This window comes from Lissotriton vulgaris, unplaced genomic scaffold, assembly GCF_964263255.1.
Source record: "Lissotriton vulgaris unplaced genomic scaffold, aLisVul1.2 SCAFFOLD_301, whole genome shotgun sequence".
NCBI classification, from domain to species: domain Eukaryota; kingdom Metazoa; phylum Chordata; class Amphibia; order Caudata; family Salamandridae; genus Lissotriton; species Lissotriton vulgaris.
In genome coordinates, this window is record NW_028244321.1 from 1,762,972 (window position 1) to 1,780,610 (window position 17,639).

Sequence of the window (17,639 nt, forward strand, 5' to 3'; positions counted from 1 at the left end):
ATATCTGCGCCAGGTGTGTTTATCTGCATTGGTGTCCCATCACAGGCCCACCAGTGTATGTGTGATCTTTGACTCCTGCCAGTTCACAAGCAGGCGGCCAGGAAACGGTTTCAGCCTATCAACCACTGAGGAGATAAAGCCTTTGTATAAGGAATGAGGAAGCAATGAACACATTCAGCCTATCACAGGAGTAGCCCTGAGTGTTCCGAATTATAATTTCTTCATGTCACTGTACGTTATTGAGCCCAAGTTGCTCGCCGTGATCGTATAGTGGTTAGTACTCTGCGTTGTGGCCGCAGCAACCTCGGTTCGAATCCGAGTCACGGCATTGTGGTTGGCAATGTCACAGCAGTTGGGTTTTTCCTTTACAGAATTCCCAAATGTACCAGTTGTTTTTGTAAAATGTCTATTAAAAACAGATCCTTTTCAATATTTAAACGATCTAACGACAAATTATTTAAACACACATGATTATAAGATGTAGGTATACTGTACTTACTGACATAAATTATCGTTCTTGAACATATTTGCGGTAAGGGGAGCGGAGCTCTCCCCCAGGCCAATCAGAATGCAGATGAATGCAGTTGCAGTTGAGTGACCTGTGTTGTGGCTGTCTACAGGGAATGCACATATGTAGCTGTCTCGCAGCCCAATCCAGACGTCAATTGAAGACAGGTTTTCATGCAAATAGAGCAGTAAGTGCAGAGAAATGCTCACTCTCTAAAAATGGCATTTATACAATAGTAAGATTAAATCCAACCTCACCAGTAGATAGGATTTATCAATAAATAAATAAAGCTTCTCCTCTCTGATATGGAATTACCCCCCAAAAAGTATAAGGGAATACCCAATGCTAACCTATGAGATGGGCAGACCTCACAGTAGTGAAAAATGTAATAGACTGTTTGATACTACTAGGACATACAAACTACCACAGTACATGTCTTACCTTTTACTTACATAGCATGATGCCCCTAGGACTACCTAGGGCCTACCTTAGGGGTTACTGATATGTAATAAAATTGGAGTTTAAGGCTTGGCAAGTAGTTTTAAATGCCAAGTCGAAGTGGCAGTACACTGCAGCACAGGCACTGCAGTAGCAGGCTTGAGACAGGTTTGAAATGCTATTTCTTTGGGCGGCACAATCAGTCCCTGGGTATATGGTATACCACTTTACAAGGGGCTTTCAAGTAAATTAAATCTGTCAGTCAGGTATACTCCAATTATACACATGATTAAGGAAGAAGCATGTGCACTTCAGCACTGATTAGTAGCGATAAAGTGATCAGAGTCCTAAGGCCAACAAAAAGATACAGCAAAATGCGGAGGTGAAAAGCAATAAGGTGGGGTTGGGACCACCTTAAGAATGCAAGGTCTAACAAAAACGAACTAAGGATAACATGAGTAAAACATCAGGTTTCTCTACAGCATTTGGTGAGACAAGTGGGCCTTCTTTTATCTTCCATAAATGCAATCTTTCCCGGACCCCTTTATTATATAGCTCTTCAAGGAAAAAATATAAAGCACTTACAAAGGAGCCTCAAATACTCAAAGATGGTAGACTTCTGTAAGATGGGCGATATACTAAAAGCAGCACGAAAACAGAGTGCAATAGGGTCCAAAAAACTTGAGTGACCCATGGGAGTATGCATGCAAGCCTATGGTATTCCAAACTAGAGATATACGCATGCAATTTTTGTTTTTAGGAGAGAATGTGCCTGCTGAAAAATACATTATTTTTAAAAAGTGCATTGCAGAATATCAGAAATTTGCTGTGGGAAACCTTGAAAACTTGCATACAGATTATGTGCACACGCCTTACAGTCAGTTGTTGTGGCCGAGTGGTTAAGGCGATGGACTAGAAATCCATTGGGGTCTCCCGGCGCAGGTTTGAATCCTTCCGACAACGAGAATCTTTTTAACATCGGCTACAATTTCAGAAGATAACCTTTAGTATTTCTTCCATGTCAGTTTTATAAATAGGTGGCTTATTTTGGTGTCACTATTGCCATATCACATATTTATTATCGCTCCCCCTTTCATATCTTTGCTATAACTCTCGTCCTTCATTAGCGCTGGTGCAAACGCTTCAAATTATTATACCCTGGCTCTCTCTGTCATACCTGTGCATGCACTTGAAACTTACTTTACCAATAAAAGAAGCAAATAGAGAAATAAAATAAAAGTGCTAGCTGGATTAGGCAAACACACTTCATAAAACTGCATTTTCTTTTCTATTCTCCCCCGTGTTACAAGCTTAACTGCTCCCTGTGTAATTTCTCTTAACATGCTGTTCCTGGAAGAGATTTTCATCTACAAGCTCTTTCTGTATTTTTTCCTAGTCTTTTCTTTCCCTTTTCTTAGATTTGTAACTGTTCCTTTACGTGCTCTATTTAGGCGCCATTAATCTCATTTGAGCTCCTTGTACATGCTGCTGTTTTCTCCACACCTCATACTGTCTTTTCCCTCTTTCTCTCTTTCTCTGCGGTTGGTGGCTACTTTCCAAAGCGTCTGATGCCCCAATGTTCCTTCATCTTGTTGTCAGACGTGAATTTGAAAAGCAACAAAATTAACAAGCCTTTACAACTCACACATGGCCGGAGTTTATACTTTAATTCAATGAGCTAAGAAAAGTGTGTTGCGGGGCCCCTACGAGCCATGGTGCTTGCTTTATCATAATTAGGCATGCAGTCATTAGCCACAGCTCTGATTATGGGTCACTGAGGTCAGTTTCAATAATTCCTCAAAAACCTAACCATGCAGTCCCCCCTTAACTGTGTAGGTATTTTGCTTTAATGCTGTTTGTGTGATTAGCTGGGAGGAGCTCACGGCAGCATCCTCCCAATAAAAGTGTAGATGGACCGTTCCTTAACTCTTTCTTGCTTCACATACAGATGGCTTGAGGAGGTACAGGGGAGATGCAGGTCTAATAAACAGAATAGGATATCTGCGCCAGGTGTGTTTCTCTGCATTGGTGTCCCATCACAGGCCCACCAGTGTATGTGTGATCTTTGACTCCTGCCAGTTCACAAGCAGGCGGCCAGGAAACGGTTTCAGCCTATCAACCACTGAGGAGATAAAGCCTTTGTATAAGGAATGAGGAAGCAATGAACACATTCAGCCTATCACAGGAGTAGCCCTGAGTGTTCCGAATTATAATTTCTTCATGTCACTCTACGTTATTGAGCTCAAGTAGCTCGCCGTGATCGTATAGAGGTTAGTACTCTGCGTTGTGGCCGCAGCAACCTCGGTTCGAATCCGAGTCACGGCATTGTGGTTGGCAATGTCACGGCAGTTGGGTTTTTCCTTTACAGAATTCCCAAATGTACCAGTGGTTTTTGTAAAATGTCTATTAAAAACAGATCCTTTTCAATATTTAAACGATCCAACGACAAATTATTTAAACACACATGATTATAAGATGTAGGTATACTGTACTTACTGACATAAATTATCGTTCTTGAACATATTTGCGGTAAGGGGAGCGGAGCTCTCCCCCAGGCCAATCAGAATGCAGATGAATGCAGTTGCAGTTGAGTGACCTGTGTTGTGGCTGTCTACAGGGAATGCACATATGTAGCTGTCTCGCAGCCCAATCCAGACGTCAATTGAAGACAGGTTTTCATGCAAATAGAGCAGTAAGTGCAGAGAAATGCTCACTCTCTAAAAATGGCATTTATACAATAGTAAGATTAAATCCAACCTCACCAGTAGATAGGATTTATCAATAAATAAATAAAGCTTCTCCTCTCTGATATGGAATTACCCTCCAAAAAGTATACGGGAATACCCAATGCTAACCTATGAGAGGGGCAGACCTCACAGTAGTGAAAAATGTAATAGACTGTTTGATACTACTAGGACATACAAACTACCACAGTACATGTCTTACCTTTTACTTACATAGCATGATGCCCCTAGGACTACCTAGGGCATACCTTAGGGGTTACTGATATGTAATAAAATTGGAGTTTAAGGCTTGGCAAGTAGTTTTAAATGCCAAGTCAAAGATGCAGTACACTGCAGCACAGGCACTGCAGTAGCAGGCTTGAGACAGGTTTGAAATGCTATTTCTATGGGTGGCACAATCAGTCCCTGGGTATATGGTATACCACTCTACAAGGGGCTTTCAAGTAAATTAAATCTGTCAGTCAGGTATACTCCAATTATACACATGATTAGGGAAGAAGCACGTGCACTTCAGCACTGATTAGTAGCGATAAAGTGATCAGAGTCCTAAGGCCAACAAAAAGATACAGCAAAATGCGGAGGTGAAAAGCAATAAGGTGGGGTTGGGACCACCTTAAGAATGCAAAGTCTAACAAAAACGAACTAAGGATAACATGAGTAAAACATCAGGTTTCTCTACAGCATTTGGTGAGACAAGTGGGCATTCTTTTATCTTCCATAAATGCAATCTTTCCCGGACCCCTTTATTATGTAGCTCTTCAAGGAAAAAATATAAAGCACTTACAAAGGAGACTCAAATACTCAAAAATGGTAGACTTCTGTAATATGGGCCATATACTAAAAGCAGCACGAAAACAGAGTGCAATAGGGTCCAAAAAACTTGAGTGACCCATGAGAGTATGCATGCAAGCCTATGGTATTCCAAACTAGAGATATACGCATGCAATTTTTGTTTTTAGGGGAGAATGTGCCTGCTGAAAAAAACATTATTTTTAAAAAGTGCATTGCAGAATATCAGGAATGTGCTGTGGGACACCTTGAAAACTTGCATACAGATTATGTGCACACACCTTAGAGTCAGTTGTTGTGGCCGAGTGGTTAAGGTTATGGACAAGAAATCCATTGGGGTCTCCCCGCGCAGGTTCGAATCCTGCCAACAATGAGAATCTTTTTAACATCGGCTACAATTTCAGAAGTTAACCTTTAGTATTTCTTCCATGTCAGTTTTATAAATAGGTGGCTTATTTTGGTGTCACTATTGCCATATCACATATTTATTATCGCTCCCCCTTTCATATCTTTGCTATAACTCTCGTCCTTCATTAGCGCTGGTGCAAACGCTTCAAATTATTATACCCTGGCTCTCTCGGTCATACCTGTGCTTGCACTTGAAACTTACTTTACCAATAAAAGAAGCAAATAGAGAAATAATATAAAAGTGCTAGCTGGATTAGGCAAACACACTTCATAAAACTGCATTTTCTTTTCTATTCTCCCCCGTGTTACAAGCTTAACTGCTCCCTGTGTAATTTCTCTTAACCTACTGTCCCTGGAAGAGAATTTCATCTACAAGCTCTTTCTGTGTTTTTTCCTAGTCTTTTCTTTCCCTTTTCTTAGATTTGAACTGTTCCTTTACGTGCTCTATTTATGCGCCATTAATCTCATTTGAGCTCCTTGTACCTGCTGCTATTTTCTCCACACCTCATACTGTCTTTTCCCTCTTTCTCTCTTTCTCTGCGGTTGGTGGCTACTTTCCAAAGCGTCTGATGCCCCAATGTTCCTTCGTCTTGTTGTCAGACGTGAATTTGAAAAGCAACAAAATTAACAAGCCTTTACCACTCACACATGGCAGGAGTTTATACTTTAATTCAATGAGATAAGAAAAGTGTGTTGCGGGGCCCCTACGAGCCATGGTGCTTGCTTCATCATAATTAGGCATGCTGTCATTAGCCACAGCTCTGATTATGGGTCACTGAGGTCAGTTTCAATAATTCCTCAAAAACCTTACCATGCAGTCTCCCCTAACTGTTTAGTTATCTTGCTTTACTGCTGTTTGTGTGATTAGCTGGGAGGAGCTCACGGCAGCATCCTCCCAATAAAAGTGTAGATGGACCGTTCCTTAACTCTTTCTTGCTTCACATACAGATGGCTTGAGGAGGTACAGGGGAGATGCAGGTCTAATAAACAGAATAGAATATCTGCGCCAGGTGTGTTTATCTGCATTGGTGTCCCATCACAGGCCCACCAGTGTATGTGTGATCTTTGACTCCTGCCAGTTCACAAGCAGGCGGCCAGGAAACGGTTTCAGCCTATCAACCACTGAGGAGATAAAGCCTTTGTATAAGGAATGAGGAAGCAATGAACACATTCAGCCTATCACAGGAGTAGCCCTGAGTGTTCCGAATTATAATTTCTTCATGTCACTGTACGTTATTGAGCCCAAGTTGCTCGCCGTGATCGTATAGTGGTTAGTACTCTGCGTTGTGGCCGCAGCAACCTCGGTTCGAATCCGAGTCACGGCATTGTGGTTGGCAATGTCACGGCAGTTGGGTTTTTCCTTTACAGAATTCCCAAATGTACCAGTTGTTTTTGTAAAATGTCTATTAAAAACAGATCCTTTTCAATATTTAAACGATCTAACGACAAATTATTTAAACACACATGATTATAAGATGTAGGTATACTGTACTTACTGACATAAATTATCGTTCTTGAACATATTTGCGGTAAGGGGAGCGGAGCTCTACCCCAGGCCAATCAGAATGCAGATGAATGCAGTTGCAGTTGAGTGACCTGTGTTGTGGCTGTCTACAGGGAATGCACTTATGTAGCTGTCTCGCAGCCCAATCCAGACGTCAATTGAAGACAGGTTTTCATGCAAATAGAGCAGTAAGTGCAGAGAAATGCTCACTCTCTAAAAATGGCATTTATACAATAGTAAGATTAAATCCAACCTCACCAGTAGATAGGATTTATCAATAAATAAATAAAGCTTCTCCTCTCTGATGTGGAATTACCCCCCAAAAAGTATAAGGGAATACCCAATGCTAACCAATGAGAGGGGCAGACCTCACAGTAGTGAAAAATGTAATAGACTGTTTGATACTACTAGGACATACAAACTACCACAGTACATAACTTACCTTTTACTTACATAGCATGAAGCCCCTAGGACTACTTAGGGCCTACCTTAGGGGTTACTGATATGTAATAAAATTGGAGTTTAAGGCTTGGCAAGTAGTTTTAAATGCCAAGTCGAAGTGGCAGTACACTGCAGCACAGGCACTGCAGTAGCAGGCTTGAGACAGGTTTGAAATGCTATTTCTTTGGGCGGCACAATCAGTCCCTGGGTATATGGTATACCACTTTACAAGGGGCTTTCAAGTAAATTAAATCTGTCAGTCAGGTATACTCCAATTATACACATGATTAAGGAAGAAGCATGTGCACTTCAGCACTGATTAGTAGCGATAAAGTGATCAGAGTCCTAAGGCCAACAAAAAGATACAGCAAAATGCGGAGGTGAAAAGCAATAAGGTGGGGTTGGGACCACCTTAAGAATGCAAGGTCTAACAAAAACGAACTAAGGATAACATGAGTAAAACATCAGGTTTCTCTACAGCATTTGGTGAGACAAGTGGGCCTTCTTTTATCTTCCATAAATGCAATCTTTCCCGGACCCCTTTATTATATAGCTCTTCAAGGAAAAAATATAAAGCACTTACAAAGGAGCCTCAAATACTCAAAGATGGTAGACTTCTGTAAGATGGGCGATATACTAAAAGCAGCACGAAAACAGAGTGCAATAGGGTCCAAAAAACTTGAGTGACCCATGGGAGTATGCATGCAAGCCTATGGTATTCCAAACTAGAGATATACGCATGCAATTTTTGTTTTTAGGAGAGAATGTGCCTGCTGAAAAATACATTATTTTTAAAAAGTGCATTGCAGAATATCAGAAATTTGCTGTGGGAAACCTTGAAAACTTGCATACAGATTATGTGCACACGCCTTACAGTCAGTTGTTGTGGCCGAGTGGTTAAGGCGATGGACTAGAAATCCATTGGGGTCTCCCAGCGCAGGTTTGAATCCTTCCGACAACGAGAATCTTTTTAACATTGGCTACAATTTCAGAAGATAACCTTTAGTATTTCTTCCATGTCAGTTTTATAAATAGGTGGCTTATTTTGGTGTCACTATTGCCATATCACATATTTATTATCGCTCCCCCTTTCATATCTTTGCTATAACTCTCGTCCTTCATTAGCGCTGGTGCAAACGCTTCAAATTATTATACCCTGGCTCTCTCTGTCATACCTGTGCATGCACTTGAAACTTACTTTACCAATAAAAGAAGCAAATGGAGAAATAAAATAAAAGTGCTAGCTGGATTAGGCAAACACACTTCATAAAACTGCATTTTCTTTTCTATTCTCCCCCGTGTTACAAGCTTAACTGCTCCCTGTGTAATTTCTCTTAACATGCTGTTCCTGGAAGAGATTTTCATCTACAAGCTCTTTCTGTATTTTTTCCTAGTCTTTTCTTTCCCTTTTCTTAGATTTGTAACTGTTCCTTTACGTGCTCTATTTAGGCGCCATTAATCTCATTTGAGCTCCTTGTACATGCTGCTGTTTTCTCCACACCTCATACTGTCTTTTCCCTCTTTCTCTCTTTCTCTGCGGTTGGTGGCTACTTTCCAAAGCGTCTGATGCCCCAATGTTCCTTCATCTTGTTGTCAGACGTGAATTTGAAAAGCAACAAAATTAACAAGCCTTTACAACTCACACATGGCCGGAGTTTATACTTTAATTCAATGAGCTAAGAAAAGTGTGTTGCGGGGCCCCTACGAGCCATGGTGCTTGCTTTATCATAATTAGGCATGCAGTCATTAGCCACAGCTCTGATTATGGGTCACTGAGGTCAGTTTCAATAATTCCTCAAAAACCTAACCATGCAGTCCCCCCTTAACTGTGTAGGTATTTTGCTTTAATGCTGTTTGTGTGATTAGCTGGGAGGAGCTCATGGCAGCATCCTCCCAATAAAAGTGTAGATGGACCGTTCCTTAACTCTTTCTTGCTTCACATACAGATGGCTTGAGGAGGTACAGGGGAGATGCAGGTCTAATAAACAGAATAGGATATCTGCGCCAGGTGTGTTTCTCTGCATTGGTGTCCCATCACAGGCCCACCAGTGTATGTGTGATCTTTGACTCCTGCCAGTTCACAAGCAGGCGGCCAGGAAACGGTTTCAGCCTATCAACCACTGAGGAGATAAAGCCTTTGTATAAGGAATGAGGAAGCAATGAACACATTCAGCCTATCACAGGAGTAGCCCTGAGTGTTCCGAATTATAATTTCTTCATGTCACTCTACGTTATTGAGCTCAAGTAGCTCGACGTGATCGTATAGAGGTTAGTACTCTGCGTTGTGGCCGCAGCAACCTCGGTTCGAATCCGAGTCACGGCATTGTGGTTGGCAATGTCACGGCAGTTGGGTTTTTCCTTTACAGAATTCCCAAATGTACCAGTGGTTTTTGTAAAATGTCTATTAAAACAGATCCTTTTCAATATTTAAACGATCCAACGACAAATTATTTAAACACACATGATTATAAGATGTAGGTATACTGTACTTACTGACATAAATTATCGTTCTTGAACATATTTGCGGTAAGGGGAGCGGAGCTCTCCCCCAGGCCAATCAGAATGCAGATGAATGCAGTTGCAGTTGAGTGACCTGTGTTGTGGCTGTCTACAGGGAATGCACATATGTAGCTGTCTCGCAGCCCAATCCAGACGTCAATTGAAGACAGGTTTTCATGCAAATAGAGCAGTAAGTGCAGAGAAATGCTCACTCTCTAAAAATGGCATTTATACAATAGTAAGATTAAATCCAACCTCACCAGTAGATAGGATTTATCAATAAATAAATAAAGCTTCTCCTCTCTGATATGGAATTACCCTCCAAAAAGTATAAGGGAATACCCAATGCTAACCTATGAGAGGGGCAGACCTCACAGTAGTGAAAAATGTAATAGACTGTTTGATACTACTAGGACATACAAACTACCACAGTACATGTCTTACCTTTTACTTACATAGCATGATGCCGCTAGGACTACCTAGGGCCTACCTTAGGGCTTACTGATATGTAATAAAATTGGAGTTTAAGGCTTGGCAAGTAGTTTTAAATGCCAAGTCGAAGTGGCAGTACACTGCAGCACAGGCACTGCAGTAGCAGGCTTGAGACAGGTTTGAAATGCTATTTCTTTGGGCGGCACAATCAGTCCCTGGGTATATGGTATACCACTCTAAAAGGGGCTTTCAAGTAAATTAAATCTGTCAGTCAGGTATACTCCAATTATACACATGATTAGGGAAGAAGCACGTGCACTTCAGCACTGATTAGTAGCGATAAAGTGATCAGAGTCCTAAGGCCAACAAAAAGATACAGCAAAATGCGGAGGTGAAAAGCAATAAGGTGGGGTTGGGACCACCTTAAGAATGCAAGGTCTAACAAAAACGAACTAAGGATAACATGAGTAAAACATCAGGTTTCTCTACAGCATTTGGTGAGACAAGTGGGCCTTCTTTTATCTTCCATAAATGCAATCTTTCCCGGACCCCTTTATTATATAGCTCTTCAAGGAAAAAATATAAAGCACTTACAAAGGAGCCTCAAATACTCAAAGATGGTAGACTTCTGTAATATGGGCCATATACTAAAAGCAGCACGAAAACAGAGAGCAATAGGGTCCAAAATACTTGAGTGACCCATGAGAGTATGCATGCAAGGCTATGGTATTCCAAACTAGAGATATACACATGCAATTTTTATTTTTAGGAGAGAATGTGCCTGCTGAAAAAAACATCATTTTTAAAAAGTGCATTGCAGAATATCAGGAATGTGCTGTGGGACACCTTGAAAACTTGCATACAGATTATGTGCAAACGCCTTACAGTCAGTTGTTGTGGCCGAGTGGTTAAGGCGATGGATTAGAAATCCATTGGGGTCTCCCCGCGCAGGTTCGATTCCTGCCGACAATGAGAATCTTTTTAACATCGGCTACAATTTCAGAAGTTAACCTTTAGTATTTCTTCCATGTCAGTTTTATAAATAGGTGGCTTATTTTGGTGTCACTATTGCCATATCACATATTTATTATCGCTCCCCCTTTCATATCTTTGCTATAACTCTCGTCCTTCATTAGCGCTGGTGCAAACGCTTCAAATTATTATACCCTGGCTCTCTCGGTCATACCTGTGCATGCACTTGAAACTTACTTTACCAATAAAAGAAGCAAATAGAGAAATAAAATAAAAGTGCTAGCTGGATTAGGCAAACACACTTCATAAAACTGCATTTTCTTTTCTATTCTCCCCCGTGTTACAAGCTTAACTGCTCCCTGTGTAATTTCTCTTAACCTGCTGTCCCTGGAAGAGAATTTCATCTACAAGCTCTTTCTGTGTTTTTTCCTAGTCTTTTATTTCCCTTTTCTTAGATTTGAACTGTTCCTTTACGTGCTCTATTTATGCGCCATTAATCTCATTTGAGCTCCTTGTACCTGCTGCTGTTTTCTCCACACCGCATACTGTCTTTTCCCTCTTTCTCTCTTTCTCTGCGGTTGGTGGCTACTTTCCAAAGTGTCTGATGCCCCAATGTTCCTTCGTCTTGTTGTCAGACGTGAATTTGAAAAGCAACAAAATTAACAAGCCTTTACCACTCACACATGGCAGGAGTTTATACTTTAATTCAATGAGCTAAGAAAAGTGTGTTGCGGGGCCCCTACGAGCCATGGTGCTTGCTTCATCATAATTAGGCATGCTGTCATTAGCCACAGCTCTGATTATGGGTCACTGAGGTCAGTTTCAATAATTCCTCAAAAACCTAACCATGCAGTCTCCCCTAACTGTGTAGTTATCTTGCTTTACTGCTGTTTGTGTGATTAGCTGGGAGGAGCTCACGGTAGCATCCTCCCAATAAAAGTGTAGATGGACCGTTCCTTAACTCTTTCTTGCTTCACATACAGATGGCTTGAGGAGGTACAGGGGAGATGCAGGTCTAATAAACAGAATAGAATATCTGCGCCAGGTGTGTTTATCTGCATTGGTGTCCCATCACAGGCCCACCAGTGTATGTGTGATCTTTGACTCCTGCCAGTTCACAAGCAGGCGGCCAGGAAACGGTTTCAGCCTATCAACCACTGAGGAGATAAAGCCTTTGTATAAGGAATGAGGAAGCAATGAACACATTCAGCCTATCACAGGAGTAGCCCTGAGTGTTCCGAATTATAATTTCTTCATGTCACTGTACGTTATTGAGCCCAAGTTGCTCGCCGTGATCGTATAGTGGTTAGTACTCTGCGTTGTGGCCGCAGCAACCTCGGTTCGAATCCGAGTCACGGCATTGTGGTTGGCAATGTCACGGCAGTTGGGTTTTTCCTTTACAGAATTCCCAAATGTACCAGTTGTTTTTGTAAAATGTCTATTAAAAACAGATCCTTTTCAATATTTAAACGATCTAACGACAAATTATTTAAACACACATGATTATAAGATGTAGGTATACTGTACTTACTGACATAAATTATCGTTCTTGAACATATTTGCGGTAAGGGGAGCGGAGCTCTCCCCCAGGCCAATCAGAATGCAGATGAATGCAGTTGCAGTTGAGTGACCTGTGTTGTGGCTGTCTACAGGGAATGCACATATGTAGCTGTCTCGCAGCCCAATCCAGACGTCAATTGAAGACAGGTTTTCATGCAAATAGAGCAGTAAGTGCAGAGAAATGCTCACTCTCTAAAAATGGCATTTATACAATAGTAAGATTAAATCCAACCTCACCAGTAGATAGGATTTATCAATAAATAAATAAAGCTTCTCCTCTCTGATATGGAATTACCCCCCAAAAAGTATAAGGGAATACCCAATGCTAACCAATGAGAGGGGCAGACCTCACAGTAGTGAAAAATGTAATAGACTGTTTGATACTACTAGGACATACAAACTACCACAGTACATGTCTTACCTTTTACTTACATAGCATGATGCCCCTCGGACTACCTAGGGCCTACCTTAGGGGTTACTGATATGTAATAAAATTGGAGTTTAAGGCTTGGCAAGTAGTTTTAAATGCCAAGTCGAAGTGGCAGTACACTGCAGCACAGGCACTGCAGTAGCAGGCTTGAGACAGGTTTGAAATGCTATTTCTTTGGGCGGCACAATCAGTCCCTGGGTATATGGTATACCACTTTACAAGGGGCTTTCAAGTAAATTAAATCTGTCAGTCAGGTATACTCCAATTATACACATGATTAAGGAAGAAGCACGTGCACTTCAGCACTGATTAGTAGCGATAAAGTGATCAGAGTCCTAAGGCCAACAAAAAGATACAGCAAAATGCGGAGGTGAAAAGCAATAAGGTGGGGTTGGGACCACCTTAAGAATGCAAGGTCTAACAAAAACGAACTAAGGATAACATGAGTAAAACATCAGGTTTCTCTACAGCATTTGGTGAGACAAGTGGGCCTTCTTTTATCTTCCATAAATGCAATCTTTCCCGGACCCCTTTATTATATAGCTCTTCAAGGAAAAAATATAAAGCACTTACAAAGGAGCCTCAAATACTCAAAGATGGTAGACTTCTGTAATATGGGCCATATACTAAAAGCAGCACGAAAACAGAGTGCAATAGGGTCCAAAAAACGTGAGTGACCCATGAGAGTATGCATGCAAGCCTATGGTATTCCAAACTAGAGATATACGCATGCAATTTTTGTTTTTAGGAGAGAATGTGCCTGCTGAAAAATACATTATTTTTAAAAAGTGCATTGCAGAATATCAGGAATTTGCTGTGGGACACCTTGAAAACTTGCATACAGATTATGTGCACACGCCTTACAGTCAGTTGTTGTGGTCGAGTGGTTAAGGCGATGGACTAGAACTCCATTGGGGTCTCCCCGTGCAGGTTCAAATCCTGCCGACAACGATAACCCTTTTAACCTCGGCTACAATTTCAGAAGATAACCTTTAGTATTTCTTCCATGTCAGTTTTATAAATAGGTGGCTTATTTTGGTGTCACTATTGCCATATCACATATTTATTATCGCTCCCCCTTTCATATCTTTGCTATAACTCTCGTCCTTCATTAGCGCTGGTGCAAACGCTTCAAATTATTATACCCTGGCTCTCTCGGTCATACCTGTGCATGCACTTGAAACTTACTTTACCAATAAAAGAAGCAAATAGAGAAATAAGATAAAAGTGCTAGCTGGATTAGGCAAACACACTTCATAAAACTGCATTTTCTTTTCTATTCTCCCCCGTGTTACAAGCTTAACTGCTCCCTGTGTAATTTCTCTTAACCTGCTGTTCCTGGAAGAGAATTTCATCTACATGCTCTTTCTGTATTTTTTCCTAGTCTTTTCTTTCCCTTTTCTTAGATTTGTAACTGTTCCTTTACGTGCTCTATTTAGGCGCCATTAATCTCATTTGAGCTCCTTGTACCTGCTGCTGTTTTCTCCACACCTCATACTGTCTTTTCCCTCTTTCTCTCTTTCTCTGCGGTTGGTGGCTACTTTCCAAAGCGTCTGATGCCCCAATGTTCCTTCGTCTTGTTGTCAGACGTGAATTTGAAGAGCAACAAAATTAACAAGCCTTTACCACTCACACATGGCCGGAGTTTATACTTTAATTCAATGAGCAAAGAAAAGTGTGTTGCGGGGCCCCTACGAGCCAGGGTGCTTGCTTATTCATAATTAGGCATGCAGTCATTAGCCACAGCTCTGATTATGGGTCACTGAGGTCAGTTTCAATAATTCCTCAAAAACCTAACCATGCAGTCCCCCCTAACTGTGTAGTTATTTTGCTTTACTGCTGTTTGTGTGATTAGCTGGGAGGAGCTCACGGCAGCATCCTCCCAATAAAAGTGTAGATGGACCGTTCCTTAACTCTTTCTTGCTTCACATACAGATGGATTGAGGAGGTACAGGGGAGATGCAGGTCTAATAAACAGAATAGAATATCTGCACCAGGTGTGTTTCTCTGCATTGGTGTCCCATCACAGGCCCACCAGTGTATGTGTGATCTTTGACTCCTGCCAGTTCGCAAGCAGTCGGCCAGGAAACGGTTTCAGCCTATCAACCACTGAGGAGATAAAGCCTTTGTATAAGGAATGAGGAAGCAATGAACACATTCAGCCTATCACAGGAGTAGCCCTGAGTGTTCCGAATTATAATTTCTTCATGTCACTGTACGTTATTGAGCCCAAGTAGCTCTCCGTGATCGTATAGTGGTTAGTACTCTGCGTTGTGGCCGCAGCAACCTCGGTTTTAATCCGAGTCACGGCATAGTGGTTGGCAATGTCACTGCAGTTGGGTTTTTCCTTTACAGAATTCCCAAATGTACCAGTTGTTTTTGTAAAATGTCTATTAAAAACAGATCCTTTTCAATATTTAAACGATCTAACGACAAATTATTTAAACACACATGATTATAAGATGTAGGTATACTGTACTTACTGACATAAATTATCGTTCTTGAACATATTTGCGGTAAGGGGAGCGGGGCTCTCCCCCAGGCCAATCAGAATGCAGATGAATGCAGTTGCAGTTGAGTGACCTGTGTTGTGGCTGTCTACAGGGAATGCACATATGTAGCTGTCTCGCAGCCCAATCCAGACGTCAATTGAAGACAGGTTTTCATGCAAATAGAGCAGTAAGTGCAGAGAAATGCTCACTCTCTAAAAATGGCATTTATACAATAGTAAGATTAATTCCAACCTCACCAGTAGATAGGATTTATTAATAAATAAATAAATAAAGCTTCTCCTCTCTGACATGGAATTACCCCCCAAAAAGTATAAGGGAATACCCAATGCTAACCTATGAGAAGGGCAGACCTCACAGTAGTGAAAAATGTAATAGACTGTTTGATACTACTAGGACATACAAACTACCACAGTACATGTCTTACCTTTTACTTACATAGCATGATGCCCCTAGGACTACCTAGGGCCTACCTTAGGGGTTACTGATATGTAATAAAATTGGAGTTTAAGGCTTGGCAAGTAGTTTTAAATGCCAAGTCGAAGTGGCAGTACACTGCAGCACAGGCACTGCAGTAGCAGGCTTGAGACAGGTTTGAAATGCTATTTCTTTGGGCGGCACAATCAGTCCCTGGGTATATGGTATACCACTCTAAAAGGGGCTTTCAAGTAAATTAAATCTGTCAGTCAGGTATACTCCAATTATACACATGATTAGGGAAGAAGCACGTGCACTTCAGCACTGATTAGTAGCGATAAAGTGATCAGAGTCCTAAGGCCAACAAAAAGATACAGCAAAATGCGGAGGTGAAAAGCAATAAGGTGGGGTTGGGACCACCTTAAGAATGCAAGGTCTAACAAAAACGAACTAAGGATAACATGAGTAAAACATCAGGTTTCTCTACAGCATTTGGTGAGACAAGTGGGCCTTCTTTTATCTTCCATAAATGAAATCTTTCCCGGACCCCTTTATTATATAGCTCTTCAAGGAAAAAATATAAAGCACTTACAAAGGAGCCTCAAATACTCAAAGATGGTAGACTTCTGTAATATGGGCCATATACTAAAAGCAGCACGAAAACAGAGAGCAATAGGGTCCAAAATACTTGAGTGACCCATGAGAGTATGCATGCAAGGCTATGGTATTCCAAACTAGAGATATACACATGCAATTTTTGTTTTTAGGAGAGAATGTGCCTCCTGAAAAAAACATTATTTTTAAAAAGTGCATTGCAGAATATCAGGAATGTGCTGTGAGACACCTTGAAAACTTGCATACAGATTATGTGCACACGCCTTACAGTCAGTTGTTGTGGCCGAGTGGTTAAGGCAATGGACTAGAAAACCATTGGGTTCTCCCCGCGCAGGTTCGAATCCTGCCGACAACGAGAATCTTTTTAACATCGGCTACAATTTCAGAAGTTAACCTTTAGTATTTCTTCCATGTCAGTTTTATAAATAGGTGGCTTATTTTGGTGTCACTATTGCCATATCACATATTTATTATCGCTCCCCCTTTCATATCTTTGCTATAACTCTCGTCCTTCATTAGCGCTGGTGCAAACGCTTCAAATTATTATACCCTGGCTCTCTCGGTCATACCTGTGCATGCACTTGAAACTTACTTTACCAATAAAAGAAGCAAATAGAGAAATAAAATAAAAGTGCTAGCTGGATTAGGCAAACACACTTCATAAAACTGCATTTTCTTTTCTATTCTCCCCCGTGTTACAAGCTTAACTGCTCCCTGTGTAATTTCTCTTAACCTGCTGTCCCTGGAAGAGAATTTCATCTACAAGCTCTTTCTGTGTTTTTTCCTAGTCTTTTCTTTCCCTTTTCTTAGATTTGAACTGTTCCTTTACGTGCTCTATTTATGCGCCATTAATCTCATTTGAGCTCCTTGTACCTGCTGCTGTTTTCTCCACACCGCATACTGTCTTTTCCCTCTTTCTCTCTTTCTCTGCGGTTGGTGGCTACTTTCCAAAGTGTCTGATGCCCCAATGTTCCTTCGTCTTGTTGTCAGACGTGAATTTGAAAAGCAACAAAATTAACAAACCTTTACCACTCACACATGGCAGGAGTTTATACTTTAATTCAATGAGCTAAGAAAAGTGTGTTGCGGGCCCCTACGAGCCATGGTGCTTGCTTCATCATAATTAGGCATGCTGTCATTAGCCACAGCTCTGATTATGGGTCACTGAGGTCAGTTTCAATAATTCCTCAAAAACCTAACCATGCAGTCTCCCCTAACTGTGTAGTTATCTTGCTTTACTGCTGTTTGTGTGATTAGCTGGGAGGAGCTCACGGCAGCATCCTCCCAATAAAAGTGTAGATGGACCGTTCCTTAACTCTTTCTTGCTTCACATACAGATGGCTTGATGAGGTACAGGGGAGATGCAGGTCTA

The 17,639-nt window shown here is 41.2% G+C and overlaps 4 non-coding genes across 4 annotated transcripts; all 4 read left to right on the forward strand.

The window, feature by feature from the left end:
• Positions 1-256: 256 nt before the first annotated feature.
• On the forward strand, positions 257-328 carry TRNAH-GUG (transfer RNA histidin (anticodon GUG)). Its single transcript has one exon. It is a non-coding gene; the product is annotated as a tRNA-His (tRNA).
• Positions 329-6,140: 5,812 nt separating this feature from the next.
• TRNAH-GUG (transfer RNA histidin (anticodon GUG)) lies at positions 6,141-6,212 on the forward strand. The gene has a single exon. It is a non-coding gene; the product is annotated as a tRNA-His (tRNA).
• A 4,441-nt stretch (positions 6,213-10,653) lies between these two features.
• On the forward strand, positions 10,654-10,735 carry TRNAS-AGA (transfer RNA serine (anticodon AGA)). The gene has a single exon. It is a non-coding gene; the product is annotated as a tRNA-Ser (tRNA).
• Positions 10,736-12,023: 1,288 nt separating this feature from the next.
• Positions 12,024-12,095, forward strand: TRNAH-GUG (transfer RNA histidin (anticodon GUG)). Its single transcript has one exon. It is a non-coding gene; the product is annotated as a tRNA-His (tRNA).
• Positions 12,096-17,639: the final 5,544 nt, after the last annotated feature.